This window comes from Anneissia japonica, unplaced genomic scaffold (genome assembly GCF_011630105.1).
Source record: "Anneissia japonica isolate Jap-2015-1 unplaced genomic scaffold, ASM1163010v1 scaffold199_len4679917_cov187, whole genome shotgun sequence".
NCBI lineage: Eukaryota > Metazoa > Echinodermata > Crinoidea > Comatulida > Comatulidae > Anneissia > Anneissia japonica.
This window is the reverse complement of record NW_022686322.1, coordinates 957,450-966,090: the sequence shown is the minus strand read 5'-3', so window position 1 is coordinate 966,090 and position 8,641 is coordinate 957,450. Positions and strand designations below refer to the sequence as shown.

General features: G+C 32.1%; 1 long non-coding RNA gene across 1 annotated transcript in view; it reads left to right on the top strand.

Annotated features, from left to right (window-relative positions):
• The first annotated feature begins 3,255 nt into the window (after positions 1-3,255).
• LOC117115051 overlaps positions 3,256-8,641 on the top strand; it is a 10,753-nt gene continuing 5,367 nt past the window's right edge. The window contains exon 1 of the long non-coding RNA XR_004446480.1: positions 3,256-3,410. This is a non-coding gene — a long non-coding RNA (uncharacterized LOC117115051). The remainder of the gene's footprint in view (positions 3,411-8,641) is intronic.

Below are 8,641 nucleotides of genomic sequence, written 5' to 3'. Positions count from 1 at the left end.
GTAATGTGTTGCTTGAAAGTAGGCCTGAGGAGGGGTGAAAATGAAACATTTACACCGAGAGTATCGAAAGTCTGGTCTCGGTTGAGCTCTAAACAGCTATCCATTATTAAATCGTTTACTTTTTTGCAGACACGATTCTGGAATATATAGACAAACAATTATACATAGTTGAAGCGATATTATGAGGTGCTTGGCGGTAGATTTCCCATTGTAATAATCTAAAGTTCGAAATGGGTCTCGTGTCTTTGACGTCATAATTTAATTGGCTCACATCTTTTCCTTTAGGCGCCAAGTTGTATTGAAGTTGATGGTTGATTTCGTTGTTTATATAGTATCTTTGTATGAATTCTTCTTTTCTTGAGCTAACGTTGTTAAGGATTAACTTTATAAAATCGTCTGTTAAATTAATTCAATAGACAATATTAAGCATCCAAATCTGCACTCGAATCTATGGTCGATGAAGTTTGTAGTATCATATGTACCATATGAAGACTACCATACAGAAACGACTAAAATTTGCCAAACGAATCAGCGTACCTTTTGTTTTAACCATTTATACATGTATAAGAGAACTTAATGACGCAACAATATACTGTAAGCAGGTCCCCTCTGCCCATATATGCCTAAAACCAAGTATAGCGAATAGAAAGACACGTTAAGTATGTATAACAATTTATGTTGGAAATGTATCCGTTAATACAACATTGTTTGTAACACCACTCCCCCACCCCCAACACTAGGCCATAGAAGTGTTAGGTACTAATGTCGTGCTTACATATGTGCGTCATGACGTAAAAATTGCAATCTAAATCTAGTAGTGTAGGCGTTGTAACAAGCATACAGATCCCGATTCCCTTGGTCTTTGGATATAAATTCCCAAACCTGGAATTGATATAATCTAATATATTGGTGTTGCGTTTCTAGTGCTCCTACACACGTGTCATCATCATCATCATCATCATCGGTTAGTTTCTTTTCGATAGAAGCTCTTGTTTCAGAAATTTCATACGAACACATTTATTATTTTCTCTGCAAGCAATGTATAGGCCTATTACTATACCTCCGGCATAATATATTCACCCATGTCTGTCTGTCGGGCTGCCTGACTGTCTGTTAGCAAGATTACGTAGAAACTAAGGAATGGATCATAAAATTTAGTGGAATGGTGCATAATAATCCAAGAAAGAGACAAATTAGGTTTTTTCACTTCGAATTTACCTGTAAGCATAAAAGAAAATAATGGAATCGCCCATACACGGTATGTGAATTATTTGGTATCCAGGCACAAGGCGGAGGTATGCACATTATGGGGGGACTGTTCTAGTTATATTATGTGATATTATAAATATTACATTACATAATATTATATTATACTATAGACCTACTTATTTTATTTACCTGTTTATTTGTTTATTATTGTTCTAGTGGCAAATAAAATATCTGCTACAGTAGGGTACACACAAGGACAGCAAACACAGATACAAAGTGTATATTAATAAATAATTATGCGCAAAAATAACAAATTAACTGAAATTATGATAAATATTACGGTACTAGGCCTAATAACATTACGGAAGATAATACAGTATTATTACTGAATAAACCCCAGGGCTCATAAAAACAAGAGAATTATAGCTAGGCTTAATCTACTAGGAATACTGTTTTAACACATTCGTCTACTAAAAGGTGTATAACAGAAAGATTATATCTAATGTAACGACTGGGGACTCTACACACGATTCACACGAGAAAACATGTTACACAGAATGTGTACTAATTTATACGCGACTCATGTAACTTTGTCTCGTGTGTATCGATCATAAGATTAAAATTTGTAAAATCACAACGAATATAATTTTTTTTTTTACAGTAAAACAAGATAATAAACACTGCTTAAAGGGCTCGGGAGATTAAATAAGAGGAACCTTTATGGTCGATGTACCTCAAACATTGATTGTGCAGTCGGTGGATACATGAAGCGTGTGTTTTTGAAGTGAAATCTTAAAAGCTAAAAACAAAAGTCAGGATGAATGGCAGTAAAATATAGATGAATGCTATTTTGACTGTCATTATGTTTTATTACAGTTGTGCCACATCAGCCCAAGCAGTCTATCGCAATGCCAAGAAAAAAGATCAACATAAGTAAAATAGGTGCTTTCAGTAATATACCGCACCCCCATCAGGGGATTGTCATCAATTAATGATTGCTTTAAAATATTATTTTCCAAACATTTAAGATACTGCACTAATAAGAGGGGTAAAGGAATTAGTCCAAGTTGATACCCAAAGACACGTGAAGCAAGTTAGTTTATTCGCTGCTGCTAATAATTTTTACAAAGTTTGACATGGTCTGCAAAGTTGGGAATATCGTTGACATAATGATGTTTAATATCTAGTCTGGGTAGTAGTTTCATTACCTTAAACGGTGGTGGATTTAGAGGGGGCGTGCGCCCCCTCTATTTAAAACAAAAAAAAAAACATTGTGTAAAGTTTATCTGAAAATTACCAAGTTAATAATAAAAAATCAATCAAATACAACATCTAATAATTAATAAAGGTGTTAAATGTTTAAGGGAGATTATCCCCCTTGCACCTCTACCAGAGGCACTTTCCTGAGACTCTCACTCAGTTCGCACATTCACGCCCCCTCTTTCTTGCAGGGCTGGATCCGCTATTGTTAAATCATAGAGGAATTAGTTTAGTCCGTGTGTCATTATCAAGGCGATAACACGGACATATACACTGTATATGTTATTAATTAGCGATTATTATTACGTCGTGGATGGTGATTTTTTTATTCTACTAGAACTATTATCATCATCATCATCGTCGGTGCTAATAGGTCAATGCAAAATTATATCGTCTGAACAGGATATTGTATGACCACTAATTTCACGCGAACAAGTGAATACTGGTAATTAAGATGACCAAACAAACTGACCAGATAAACAAAACCCGGTTGTTTACTTATGTCCGGTTTTATGACGAACTTAGTTTGTTGTGTGTAAATATACTTATTGGCCACAAAATCACATAAAGTATACGTTCCCCCCTGTAATACTATGTTAATATGCAATCATTACGGAACGCCTACTATACAAAACAGCGATCTGTTATTTTGTAAACTGTTGCGATGTGTTGACACATGTGGCCTGTCATACTAATCAATTGTCGCAGCCAATGCCTTGTCCAAGATCATACTTTTCAGCAAATGAATGGTAACATGATGACGTCATGAAGAACGATCTGTAAAATTAATTCTCTGGGCTCGCCGTATAAATAAGGCTACTACGCTTTGAACATTAAGTCACTCAACCAATAGTATTGACGTTGGAAACTCACTAAGATAGAAGCGAAAAACGAAGGCATTTGGACGGTTATTGTTTAACGTAGCAAAATACAAAAGAGAGGTAAGAAAAATATTTTTTTTTGTGTGTTAGATTTACTACAATTGATAAAAGTGATAAAGTGTACGTCTTATCTATATTGCACGTTGTAATAGAGAATGAAAGTGATATAGCAGGAATGTTGTTGAGAATAACATTTACAAGATATATTTAGTCAGGTCTCAATATTCTAGACTAAAGATATTCATTTTGAAAGTCTTCAATTTTTCTTAACGATCCTCTTCTGAAATCCTTTGGAGATTCGTGTAGAATTGGGTTTAAAATTACGTGTATATTTTATTTAAAACTATTTTCTCAGTATAGAATGTTTCTCCAAGCCTTAAGTATAAATATTTAAATAATTTAAGTGGGCATTGTTTTTTTTTTCATTATAGAAGTTATCGAAAAATGTCACAGTTGTTCACTAAATGTCTAAAAGCATCAATGTTATATCAATATTACATGATTATGTGTGATTTATTACATAATTCGATAGAACATTTTAATGTACATGAATATCTTGATGAAACACGTTCTTATATTAATATTGTATGGTATTCAGCAGTTTATGCCAGTCCCTTATGTAATATAGGCTAGGAGGTTATCGAATATTTTAACTAAACAATTTTAATATATTAATTAATAATAATAAAAGAATAATAGAACTCCATTTAATTCCATGGAATTCGAAATCATATGATTAAAATTATTGATTATTTCATATGGTTTATATATATATAGGCCTATATATATATATATATATATATATATATATATATATATATATATAGACATATATATATTTATTTATTTATAGCGCGATATGAACTATATAAATAGATTGATCGTATTTAATAAAATACACTCTTAATTTAGAATTAAACAACAACAACACATCAACAATAAAACAAAGTGTCCTCCCAGATAGAGGGCATGATATATAGTGTTATCAATAACAGTGTTTAACATTAAATTATTAATCTACTTTAAAAAAAAATCTTTCGTTATAGGTATTTGTTGATTGATATTTACTGTTGAAATACTTAAATTTAAATTTATTAAATAATAACATAAATGATACTGAACTAGTTATCAATATGGCAGGGGCATATTTCATTTCTCTCTATTCTTTATTAAGCAGATACCTGGGCCCATTGCGTATAGAGTACTTTCTTATTTTTGACATTATTACTAATTAATTAATTTTGTGCATCATTACATATTTTCGAAAATAGTTTTAACAAAATTAAGTAGGTGCTTATGCTAAAATACACAATAGTTGGTATACTTATAATACTTATAATATGTTTTTTTTAAAAATTATATAAGCCTACATTTTTCTGGCTTTTCATATGCCGAAAAAACCTAGTAATGTGTCAAAATCTGATATCGATTTAGCATTTGTATTAAGCAAGTATCAGTTCAATTCTTTGAGCAATTAATCTATAAAAAATATTAAAAAATAAAGTATATTTCTAATAAAATGGGCGTTTTACACAATTATTTATTCAACTAAATAATAAAATATATAATTCAGTATAAAAAAAGTATATTCTAGTAAAATAGGGTTTCCACTTAACTAACAAACCAAACGAAGTAGGCTTATGTATGCTCAATCAATGTAAGCAAAACCAAACGATGTATGTATGCTCAATTAATGCATTAACTATCCCAGGCTTCTTTACAATTGTTGATTATTCCTTGTTTATTCATGAAAATAAGTGATCTACTTTTTGTAAGATACATATCATTTTTAATTACCTCATTTTAATTGGCTAGTTTTAATTTTGATTTTAACCTGATTGGTCAGTTATTTACTTTTTTAGTCTCTTATACACATCTAGATGTGTATAAGAGACAGCTTAGGAGGAGGATTATATCATCCTAGAATGTTTAATTAGGATGAACTAAAACTTGTTAACGTCCTTATGGAGATATAGAAGTCAGAATAGGGAAAGAGGATTAGAAGTGGGATTTTTAAAGTGTAGAGTGCCTCAGAATGAATGTTTAAACCCAATTATGTTCGCAGTATATCTCTTTGATGTTGCAGAAGAACAGTACAATATTTTCACCACCATCAATTATATGCAAATGGCATCATACAAATTCCAAGACAGGAACACAGAAAGATATAAGCAAACAACAGAATACTTGCCAACTACCTCTAAATAGACTTAAACACAGAAACTCAATCACAGAAACACACACAAATATTACTAAAAATCTGATCAGACATCAATGCTGGCTTACGTGACCAGTATATTTCTATATCGTGTGTTGAACTATGGACCCTGCCAAAGATAGTTGATGGAAAAAAACTGACATGTTCCAAAGAAAATTTATGATGCAGACGATAGGCATCCGATATTGGAATCCCACATTGTCGAATGTATTTTGTAAACAGTTTTTTCAACATATAATTGGACTTCGTTATCATTGTAATTCGCTAATCAATATCGTTATGTTGGCTCTTAAGTGCCGATACTTAAGCTAGAACATTCATAATTGTAGGCCTAATTGCAATTACGCACACCATTCACACACACACACACACGCTACTGAGGCAGTAGTTTTGTCCGAAAGCTTTGGGTTTATTTCTGGCTGTTAACTCAATATTTTATACATTCTGTCTATTAATTTATATGATGGTAAATAGGTCTAGATTAAAAATAGCCCATAATGAGGTTTATATACCGGTAGCTCTGAGATTAAACAGGTGAATAAATATGATGTAAAAAAGCAAATCACGTGATCAGTTAATGATACAATCCAATCAGAGACTAAATCCCCTGCAATTGTTGACTTTTGGCCTAATATCATACACATACATAGAAAACAAAATGTACCTTAAGAAAGATAGCAGCAAAGGGAAAAGAGAACATCAGGGAAATATAACAAGGTCCAACGCGTCGTGATGTTACCTTAGCGATTATGTTACACCAGTTTATAACCTATTTGATTTTGATTGCAGCCATCCTGCCAATGGATAATTTACTTTTAGGCAAACCTGTCTCTTATACACATCTAGATGTGTATAAGAGACAGTATATATACCATATGAAATAATCATTTTAATCATATAATTTTGAATTCCATGTAATTAAATGGAGTTCTATTATCCTTTTATTTGTATTAATTATTATATTGAAATTGTTTAGTTGTGTGTATAAATATATATATATAAATATATTATATACATATATACATATATATATAATATATGCCTATATTTTAGGTGTATATATGAATTTTGAACATTAAAGGAGAGGAATCATCGAGTGTGAAAAAACTGCGATTCGAACCAAAGCCCTTCTGGTGTTCGTGTAGTCGCCTTAACCATTGAGGCTTCGTTGGAAATGTTAATCCGATATGAAGCGACTGATTTTTCACATTTTTTTGAACATGCATATTGGAACAGCGCTAGTTTTTTTGATGCACTGCAAATTCATCGAATGATACTCTCTCATCTTACGCATTTTAAACGACAAAATGGATCTCTGAAAAGATACTTTATTAAGTAAATCATGGTACGTTATAGAATGGTATTATACACATACACATATAGATTATTTTCGGCTCCGAAATAATCCTTCCCCGTTGTCTGTTGAAATGTACAGTATGTCCGGAACGATACATCATTGACTTGTGTGCTACAGTGCGTAGCAACCACATTCGCGTCCATACGGTACGACGCGCTCGCTTGCCGTCGAAAGTAAGTGTTATAACACAATAAAATTAACGCTTATATCAGCCTCTGCATGGTGATTTGACATCATCACTCGGAGTTAATTCTTCTATAACCTCTGCCGTGAAATTTAAAGACATGCATAATATAAATGACTTTTACAATTAACCGGACTCTAACGAGAGAGTAATGGGGAAAATATTAGTTCAACCGCAGTGCCCTGAATTTAAATCTTGCTTCCTTGACGTGACATCTGTTATGATATCCAGTATTTGCAATTGTGTAACTATTAATAATTTTAACCAATCGTTAAGCATAACAATTTTTCACGTTTGGTTCGGTAATCGATTTCTAAAGAATGTTCACTGTAACTTCAAAATCTCCAAAATTAAACTGAATAGCTATGGGCCGATAGACTGATACGTATATAAATATATACATGTGCATATGTTTTAATATTATGGTGTTAATTGAATTAGACCTATCACAGCTTTTCTTAGAGACCATACTACGAAATACCAAACATTAGAACACATTTGAAAAAAATCTAAAATTTCATCTAGAAAACCACTGAGGTATTATAGAAAAGTAACACTGAAATGTATGCGTACATAGAGAGATCATTTGCTTTTAAAGAGCTTTCGGACACCATATTCAAGAATGTTTTCTGTATATACCGATATACAACAACTGTTGTTTTACACTCCATCGATGATCTGATGCAATTTTTAAAATTTATTAAAAAAACGTATAGAGAGGTTTCACGCCACAAATTCGTTTTCTTTTTGTTTTTGTCTGTATCGCACTGTTTCGCAAAACACGAATATCCGAATCGAAAGTTCTCTTCAGATGTTCGTGGGATCTGAGCTCCAGGCCCGGGTGTTTAACATAAGATGAAACTTCTAAATCACGACTCTCTTTTCACAGCAAGTTAATTTAACAGTTCCAGCAAATAAGTTGTGTTATATTATTAAAGACTTCAATTGTAGTTGTAATTCAATGATATTATAGATATTGTTGTCATAGTCCGAATTTTTGATTTAGTAAATATCTTATATCTTAAACATAAATAAAGAAACAAACAGAAAATTTCACAGACAGATCTATACACAGTTTTGTCGAAGACCGCACAGGCTGGCGAGAAAAAGTAAAACGTGCTATGTCGGAAGACGAAAAGCGTTAAAGAAGCAATATCTTATCCGGGGTTTTTTTTACACTCATGAAATCTATGATCGAAATTCTTGTAAAACACATATACGTTCTGACAGATGATTGGACATCGGCTCCAACATTTAACATATTGGTGACGTAATGATATTGATCATTATTTTCGTAAAGTTTCGAAAGCTTAGTAAAAACTGAGTTTTCTGATTACGTTATTAAATATCAGAAAGCGAAATAAATACGACAAGGCAGTGTTTATTACTTCTAATATTATTAGTAGAAGCTCTACTGGGAATCGTAGCAAATCAACTTACACTACATAAAACAAAATGTTTAGTTGACCAGAATAGGTTGGTGAAAAAATATAACATTGTATAATTTACACTAGCTTTCTAGCTTTCCCATA